The sequence below is a fragment of the Halichoerus grypus genome, chromosome 8, assembly GCF_964656455.1.
Source record: "Halichoerus grypus chromosome 8, mHalGry1.hap1.1, whole genome shotgun sequence".
NCBI classification, from domain to species: domain Eukaryota; kingdom Metazoa; phylum Chordata; class Mammalia; order Carnivora; family Phocidae; genus Halichoerus; species Halichoerus grypus.
The window spans coordinates 35,104,425-35,114,353 of record NC_135719.1 but is presented as its reverse complement, the minus strand read 5'-3'; the positions used below and the strand labels follow the sequence as shown (position 1 = coordinate 35,114,353).

General features: G+C 39.3%; 1 pseudogene; it reads right to left on the bottom strand.

The window, feature by feature from the left end:
* Window positions 1-7,032: 7,032 nt before the first annotated feature.
* On the bottom strand, window positions 7,033-8,409 carry LOC118552409 (glyceraldehyde-3-phosphate dehydrogenase pseudogene; annotated as a pseudogene).
* Window positions 8,410-9,929: the final 1,520 nt, after the last annotated feature.

Sequence of the window (9,929 nt, the reverse complement as noted above, 5' to 3'; positions counted from 1 at the left end):
CATTAGCCATCAGGGAAATCCAAATCAAAACCACACTGAGATAGCACCTTACACCAGTTAGAATGGCAAAAATGGACAGGGAAAGAAACAACAAATGTTGGAGAGGTTGTGGAGAAAGGGGAACCCTCTTCCACTGTTGGTGGGAATGCAAGTTGGTACAGCCACTTTGGAAAACAGTGTGGAGGTGCCTCAAAAATTTAAAAATAGAGCTACCCTATGACCCAGCAATTGCACTCCTGGGTATTTACCCCAAAGACACAGATGTAGTGAAAAGAAGGGCCATATGCACCCCAATGTTCATAGCAGCAATGTCCACAATAGCCAAACTGTGGAAAGAGCTGAGATGCCCTTCAACAGACGAATGGATAAAGAAGATGTGGTCCATATATACAATGGAATTTTACTCAGCCATCAGAAAGGATGAATACCCAACTTTTACATCAACATGGATGGACTGGAGGAGATTATGCTAAGTGAAATAAGTCAAGCAGAGAAAGTCAATTAGCATATGGTTTCACTTATTTGTGGAACATAAGGAATAACATGGAGGACATTAGGAGAAGGAAGAGAAAAATGGGGGAGGGGAATTGGAGGGAGAGATGAACCATGAGAGACTATGGACCTGAGAAACAAACAGGGTTTTAGAGGGGAGGGGGGAAGGGGTATTGGTTGGCCCGGTGATGGGTATTAAGGAGGGCACGTACTGCATGGAGCACTGGGTATTATATGAAAACAATGGATTGTGGATCACTACATCAAAAACTAATGATGTATTGTATGGTGACTAACATAACATAATAAAATTAAAAAAAAAAAAAACCTTTTTAAAAAAAAATTATGATCAGCGTTCATCCACATAGTATGTGTCAGAATTTCATTTCTTTTTAAGACTGAATATTATTTGATGGTATGTATATACCACATTTTGTTTATCCATTCATCTGTCAATGGATAGTTGGGTTATTTCCACCTTTTGACTATAGTGAATAAAGCTAATACAAACATGGTTGTACAAATATCCCTTTGAGACCCTGTTTTCAATTGATTTGCATATATACCCAGAAGTGAAATTGCTAGATCATATGGTGATTCTATGTTTTATTTTTTGAGGAGCCAGCATACTGTTTTTATAGCATCTGCACCATTTTACATTCCCACCTGTGATGCACAAGGATTCAAATTTTTCCACATCCCAACAACACTGGTTATTTTCTGTTTTTTTGTTTTTTTTTTCCCCTGGGGGGAGGGAGGGTGGTTATTTTGTTCCTAGTAGACATCCTAATGGGGCTGAGGTATAATTTCATTGTTGTTTTGATTTGCATTTCCCTAATGATTAGTGATGTTGAGCATCTTTTCCTGTGCTTATTAGGTATTTGCATATCTTCTTTGGAGAATATTTATTCAAGTCCTTTGCCCATTCTTCAATTCAGCTTGTTTTTAGTTTTTTTATTTAAATTCATTTAATTTAATTAACATACACTGTATTATTAGTTTCAGAGGTATAATTTAGTGATTCATCAGGTGCATATAACACCCAGTGCTCATTACTTCAAGTGCCCACCTTAATGCCCATCACCCAGTTACTCCATCCCCACACCCATCTCCCCTCCAGCAACCCTCAGTATGTTCCCTATAGTTAAGAGTCTATTATGGATTGTTACCCTCTCTGTTTCATCTTATTTTATTTTTCCTTCCCTTTCCCTGTGTTTATCTATTTTGTTTCCTATATTCCACATATGATCACTGAAAAAGAAAGAATAGGAGGTAGTACTCTCTGCCAGGGATTTAATCAAATGGATATAAGTAAGATGTCTGAACTGGAATTTAAAACAATGATTATAAAGATACTAACTGGGCTTGAAAAAAGCATAGAAGACACTAGAGAATCCCTTACTATAGAAATAAAAGAACTAAAATCTAATCAGGCTGAAATTAAAACTGATATTACTGAGATACAGTAGAGAGAGTCAGTGATATAGAAGATAAAATGATGGAAAATAAAAAACTGAAAAGAAGAGAGAAAAACAACTACTGGATCACAAAGGGAGACTTCAAGAAATCAGTGATTCCATAAAGCAAAATAATATCCAGATAATAGGAGTCCCAGAAAATGAAGAGAGATGGGGGCAGAAGGTTTCTTTGAACAAATTATAGATGAGAACTTCCCTAATCTGGGGAAGGAAACAAGCGTTCAAATCCAGGAAGCACAGAGAACACCCACCCCTCAAAATCAATAAAAATAGGTCAACCCCTCAACATATAATAGTGAAGCTTGCAAGTTTCAGAGATAAAGAGAAAATCCTGAAAGAAGCTGGGGTCAAGAGGTCCTTAACCTACAAGGATAGACACATAGGGCTGGTGGCAGACCTGTCCACAGAGACCTGGCAGGCCAGAAAGGACTGGAATGATATATTCAATGTGCTAAATGAGAAAAATATGCTGCCAAGAATACTTTACCCAGCAAGGCTACCATTCAGAATAGAAGCAGAGATAAAGAGTTTCCAGGAAAAACAAAAACCAAAGGAATTTGTGAACACTAAACCAGCCCTGCAAGAAATAGTAAAGGGAGTCCTTTGAGTGAAGAGAGAGCCCAAAAGAAACATAGACCAGAAAGGAACAGAGACAATCTACAGGAACAGTGACTTTACAGGAAATACAACAGCACTAAATTCATATCTTTCAGTAATTACTCTGAATGTAAATGGGCTAAATGCTCCAATCAAAAGATAAAGGTATCAGAATGGATTTTAAAAAAGGCCCATAAATATGCTGTCTACAAGAGACTTATTTTAGACCCAAAGACACCTCCAGATTGAAAAAGAGGGGGTGGAGAACTATTTATCATGCTAATGGACATCAAAAGAAGCTGGAATAGCAATCCTTATCTCATATAAATTAGATTTTAAACCAAAGACTGTAATAAGAGATGAAGAAGGGCACTATATCATAATAAAGGGGTCTATCCAACAAGAAGATCTAACAATTGTAAATATTTATGTTCCTAAATTGGGAGCAGCCAATTATATAAACCAATTAATAACCAAATTAAAGAAACACATTGATAATAATACAATCATAGGGAAATTTAACAGCTCACTCACAGCAATGGACAGATCATCTAAGCAGAAGATCAACAAGGAAAGAAGGGCTTTGAATAACACAATGGACCAGATGGATGTAACAGTCATATTTAGAGCATTTCATCCTAAAGCAACAGAATACACATTCTTCTCAAGTGCACATGGAATATCCTCCAGAATAGATAACATATTGGGCCACAAATCAGGTCTTCGCCAGTACCAAAAGATTGCAATTATTCCATGCATATTCAAACTACAACACTTTAGAACTTGAACTCAATTACAAGAGAAAATTTGGAAGGAACACAAATACATGGAGGTTAAAGAGCATCCTACTAAGAAATGAATGGGTCAACCAGGAAATTAAAGAAGAATTTAAAAAATAAATGAAAATGAAAACACGACAGTTCAGAACATTTGGGGTGCAGCAATGGTGGTCCATAAGAGGGAAGTACATAACAATATAGGCCTTTCCCAAAAAACAAGAAATATCTCAAATACACAGTCTAACCTTACATCTAAAGGAGGTGGAAAAAGAATAACAAATAAAGCCAAAATCCAGCAGGAGAAGGGAAATAATAAAGATTAGACCAGAAACCAATGACATGGAAATAAAAACAACAACAACAACAATGGGACAGATCACTGAAACTAGGAGATCATTTTTTGAAAGAATTAATGAGACTGATAAACCCCTAGCCAGACTTATCAAAAAGAAAAGAGAAAGTACCCAAATCAATAAAATCATGAATGAAAAACGAGAGATCAGAGCCAAAACCAAAGAAACACAAACAATTATAAGAGAATACTATGAGCAATTATATTGGCAACAAATTAGGTAATCTGGAAGAAATGGATGCATTCCTAGAAACATATAAATTACCAAAACTGACACAGGAAGAAATAGAAAACCTGAACAGACCCATAATAAACAAAGAAATTGAATAAGTACTCAAAAATCTCCCAACAAACAAGAATCCAGGGACAGATGGCCTCCCAGCAGAATTATAACAAACATTTAAAGAAGAATTAATATCTATTCTTGTGAAACTGTTTCAAAAAATAGAAATGGAAGGAAAACTTCCAAACTCATTCTATGAAGCCAGCATTACCTTGATCCCCAAACCAGACAAAGAGCCTCACCAAAAACGAGAATTATAGACCAAATCTCTGATGAAGATGGATACAAAAATTCTCACCAAGATACTAGCTAATAACATCCAACAGTACATTAAAAAGATTATTCTCCACGACCAAGTGGGATTTATTCCTATGCTGCAAGGGAGGTTCAACATTCACAAATCAATGTGATACACCACATTAATAAAAGAAAGGACAAGAAACATGCAGAAAAAACATTTGACAAAATACAGCATCTGTTCTTGATAAAAACCCTCTGTTGTGTAGGGATAGAAGGAACATACCTCAATACCATAAAAGCCATATAAAAAAACCCACAATGAATATCATCCTCAAGGGGGAAAAACTGAGAGCTTTTCCCCTAAGGTAAGGAACACGACAGGTATGTCTACTCTCACCACTGGTGTTCAACATAGTACTGGAAGTCCTAGCCTCAGCAATCAGACAACAAAAAGAAATAAAAGGCATCCAATCAGCAAAGAAGTCAGACTTTCACTCTTTGCAGATGACATGATACTCTATGTAGAAAACCCAGAAGACTCCACCCCAAAATTGCTAGAACCAATACAGGAATTCAGCAAAGTGGCAGGATATAAAATTAACACACAGAAGTCTGTTGCATTTCTATACACCAACAATGAAGCATCAGAAAGAGAAATCAAGGAATCGATCCCATTTGAAATTACACCAAAAACAATGATATCTAGGAATAAACCTAACTAAAGAGGTAAAGGATCCATACTCTGAAAACTATAGAACACTTATGAAAGAAATGGAGGAATACACAAATAAATGGTAAAAAAAACATTCCATGATCATGGATTGGAAGAACAAATATTGTGAAAATGTCTATACTACCCAAAGCAATCTACACATTTAATGCAATCCCTATCAAAATACCACCAGCATTTTTCACAGAGCTGGAACAAACAATCCTAAAATTTGTATGGAACCAGAAAAGACTCCAAATAGCCAAAGGAATGTTGAAAAAGAAAACCAAAGCTGGAGGCATCACAATTCTGGACTTCAAGCTGTATTACAAAGCTGTAGTCGTCAAGACTGTCTAATACTGGCATAAAAACTGACACATAGATCAATGGAACAGAATAGAGAACCCAGAAATCGAAGCTCAACTATATGGTCAACTAATCTTTGACAAAGCAAGAAAGAATATCCAATGGAAAAAAAAGAGTTTCTTAAACAAATGGTGTTGGGAAAATTGGACAGCCACAGGCAGAAGAATGAAACTGGACCACTTTCTTATACCACACAAAAAAATAGACTCAAAAGATGAAAAACCTAAATGTGAGACAGGAATCCATCAAAATTCTTGAGGAGAACCCAGGCAGTAACCTCTCTGACCTTGGCTACAGCAACTTCTTTCTAGACATATCTCCAAAGGCAGGAGAAACAAAAGCAAAAATGAATGGGACTTCATCAAAATAAAAAGCTTTTGGGGCGCCTGGGTGGCTCAGTCGTTAAGCGTCTGCCTTCAGCTCAGGTTATGATCCCAGAGTCCTGGGATCGAGTCCCACATCGGGCTCCCCGCTCGGTGGGAAGCCTGCTTCTCCCTCTCCCACTCCCCGTGCTTGTGTTCCTGCTCTCGCTGTCTCTGTCAAATAAATAAATAAAATCTTTAAAAAAAAAAAAAGCTTTTGCACAGCAAAGGAAACAGCCAACAAAACTAAAAGGCAACCTACGGAATGTGAGAATATATTTGCAAATGTCTTGTCAGAAAAAGGGCTAGTATCCAAAATATATAAAGAACTTATCAACCTCAACAAAAACAAAAAAAAAACCAAAAAAATCCAGTCAAGAAATGGGCAGAAGATATGAAAACACATTTCTCCAAAGAAGACATACAAATGGCTAACAGACACATGGAGAATGTTCAACATCAGTCAGCATCAGGGAAATACAAATCAAAACCACAATGAGATACCACCTCACACCAGTCAGAATGGCTAAAATCAACAACTCAGGAAAGAACAGACATTGGCGAGAACGTGGAGAAAGGGAAATCCCCTTATACTGTTGGTGGGATGAAACTGGTGCAGCCACTCTGGAAAACAGTATGGAGGTTCCTCATAACATTAAAAATTGAGCTACCCTATGACCCAGCAATTGCACTACTAGGTATTTATCCAAAGGGTACAAATATAGTGATTCAAAGGGGCACATGCACCCCAATGTTTACAGCCGCAATGTCCACAATAGCCAAAATACGGAAAGAGCCCAAATGTCCATTGACAGATGACTAGATGTGGTATATATATAAACTGAATATTACTTAGCCATCAAAAGAATGAAATCTTGCCAGTTGAAATAATGTGGATGGAACTAGAGCGTATTATGCTAAGTGAAATACATCAGTCAGAGAAAGACTGATATCAGATGATTTCACTCATATGTGGAATTTAAGAAAGAAAACAGATGAACATAGGGGAAGGGAAGGAAAAGTAAAATAAGATAAAAACAGAAGGAGGCAAATCATAGGAGACTCTTGTTTAAGAGGACAAACTGTGGGTTGCTGGAAGGGAGGTGGGTGGGGGAATGGGCTAAATGGGTGCTGGGTTTTAAGGAGGGCATATTTTGGGGTGAGCACTGGGTGTTATATGTGGGTGATGGATCGCTAGATTCTACTCCTGAAATGGGAACTGCATCTTATAAGTTTTGGTATGATGTGTTTTCATTTTCATTTGTTTCAAGATATTTTCTAATTTCTCTTTTTTAAGAAGATCCATTTATTTATTTTAGAGAGAGAGAGAGTACGAGTGGGAGGGGCAGAGGGAGAGGGAGAGAGAATCTCAAACAGACTGATTTCATGACCTGAGCTGAAACCAAGAGTTGGATGCCCAACCAACTGTACCACCCAAGTGCCCTTCTAATTTCTCTTCTGATTTCTTCTTTAACTCATTGGCATTTGAGTGTATTTTTTATTTTCATGTATTTGTGGATTTTTCCATTTTCTTTCTGCTATTTTTTTTCAGGGGGAGGGCTTGGTACAGTATACTTTATATTGATGGTACATGACAAGGTAGGGCTCCCCAAACCCCTCCCCTTCTTCAGGGGGTCTGGGATGGAAACTGTGTAGGGCTCGGGAGATTCTCAGTGTGTTGGGGGATGAGTTTGGGCCAGGACTCCCAGCAGCTGAGGGTCTCTCTCTTCCTCTTGCTCTCGGTAGGGCAGGTGGTCCAGGGGGCTCTTACTCCTTAGAGGCCATGTGGACCATAAGGCCTACCACCCATTTGCTGTAGCCAAATTCATTGTCATACCAGGAAATGAGCTTGACACAGTGGTCACTGAGAGCAATGCCAGCCCAGGCAGTGAAAGTGGAAGAGTGGATGTCACTGTTGAAGTCGCAGGAGACACCCTGGTCTACAGCACAGCCCAGGATGCTCTTGATGCTTGCTTCACCACCTTCTTGATGTCATATTTGACAGCTTTCTCCAGGCAGCAGGTCAGATCCATGACTGACACATTGGGAGTGGGGACACAGAAGGCCATGCCATTAAGCTTCCCATTCAGTTCAGGAATGACCTTGCCTATAGCCTTGGCAGTGACAGTAGAAGCAGGGATGATTTTCTGTACAGGCCCTCAGACATCATGCCACAGCTTCCCAGAGGGTCCATCCATGGTCTTCTGGGTGGTAGTGATGGCATGGACTGTGGTCATGAGTGCCTCCATGATACCAAAGTTGTCATGGATGACCTTGGCCAGAAGGGCCAAATAGTTGGTGGTGCAGGAGGCATTGTGGACAATCTTGAGGAAGTTGTCATACTTATGGTTCACACCCATCACAAACATGGGGACACCAGCAGAAGGGGCAGAGATGACGACCCTTTTGGCCCTACCCTTCAAGTGAGCCCCAGCCTTCTCCATGGTGATGAAGACCCCAGTGGACTCCACAACATAGTCAGCACCAGCATCACCCCATCTGACATTGACAGGATCTCACTCCTGGAAGATGGAGATGGGCTTTCCTTGACAATAAGTTTCCTATTCTCAGTCTTGACCATGCTATTGAATTTGCAGTGGGTGGAGTCATACTGGAACATGAAGACCATGTAGTTGAGGTCAATGAAGGGATCATCAATGGTGACAATATATCCACTTTGCCAGACTTAAAAGCAGCCCTGGTGAACAGATGTCCAATACGGCCAGATCAGTTTACTCCAACCTTCACCATAATGTGTCAGGGACATGGCTGGCACTGCATCAGAAGATGCCACTATGTGTTGAACAGGGAGGAGCAGAGAGCTCCTTCTGCTGTTGATTTCTAGTTTCATCATAATCAAAAAAGATGTTTTGTATGATTGCAATTTTTAAAAATTTCTGAAGACTTGTTTTGTAGCCTAACATATGGTCTATTCTGGAGAATGTTCCCTATGCACTTAAGAAAAATGTGTATTCTGCTCTTGTTGATTAGTGTTCTGTATATGTCTTTTAGGTCGGATTCATAAAAAAAACTTACTACAAAGCTATAGAGATCATAATATACAGTATCATAACAATGTAGTACTGGCATAAAGACAGACATATAGACCAATGAAATAGAATAGAAAGCTCATAAAGAAACCCTCACATAAATGGTCAAATGATTTTTGACCAAATAAGGAAAGAGAATACTTGAGCAATATGTCCTTAACATATTAATAATCGTTTTTAAAAATCCTATTCTGATAATTCCAACATTCCTGCCATATCTGAGTCTGGTTCTTTTGCTTGCTCTATCTCTTTAAACTGTGTTTTTTGCCTGTGAGTATGCTTGTAATTTTTGTTGAAACATATATGATGCTACTGGTGTTGCTGGCAGGCTGGCTCCAGGGACCCAGAGGGAGTCTTGCAGGACCAGCCAGGAGGGCTGTGCTTATGGAAATCAAACAGAGCCAGCAGGAGGTGAAAGCAGAGTTTATTGAAGATGTAGAGGGAGTGCAGATACAGACAGAGTGTCTGGGAGACTCAGAAAGGAAAGGAGAGAGTCTCGTCTTTGGAGTCTAGGGGTTTTTACTGAGGACAGTGGTCTGGTGTCCATGTCCTCTCAGGCACCCAGGAACCGGTTAGAACAAAGATGAGGGCCCAGGTGTTATTCTTTGGAGCCAGGGGTCTTGGCGATGAGATGTCGAGCTCTGGTGATCTGGAATACACATATGATCGCTTTATCCGGTCATTCTCATCTGGTCCTTCCTTAGATGTTATCTGTTCTAGAGAAATCATTAACTCCTTGTCCCTTACAAGGAGGACATATGCTATTTGCATTACAAGGCATATGTCAAGTTGGGTGGAGCTACAGGTCCTAGCAAGAATTGAAGCAGGAAAAGGAGAAAAAGCAGACTTTTATGGAGCCCTTCAGTTTCTCTATCTTACTGGGTAAGAGGATCTGTGGTAAATAGACCTTTATCGATACGGCATTAAGATGTAGGGGGAGGGTAAACATTCCATAGTTCATAAAATTATGATTAGTTCTCAGTTTTCTAGTGAGGCAGTGCCCTTGGGCTGTGAACTTCACAAGTGTTTCTCAGTTTTCCCCCTCCTTTAGGCAGGACAGGATGGCTAGAGAGGCTGGCATTGAGTATTTCCCTTCATGCAGGTTGGTTATGCTTTGATAAAACCCAGATGAGTTAGGGTTTGTTGAAGTAGTTCTAAGGGCAGACTTTGTTAAGAACATGATGCTCTGGCATATTTCAAAATGGTTCTTTTTTTCCTCTC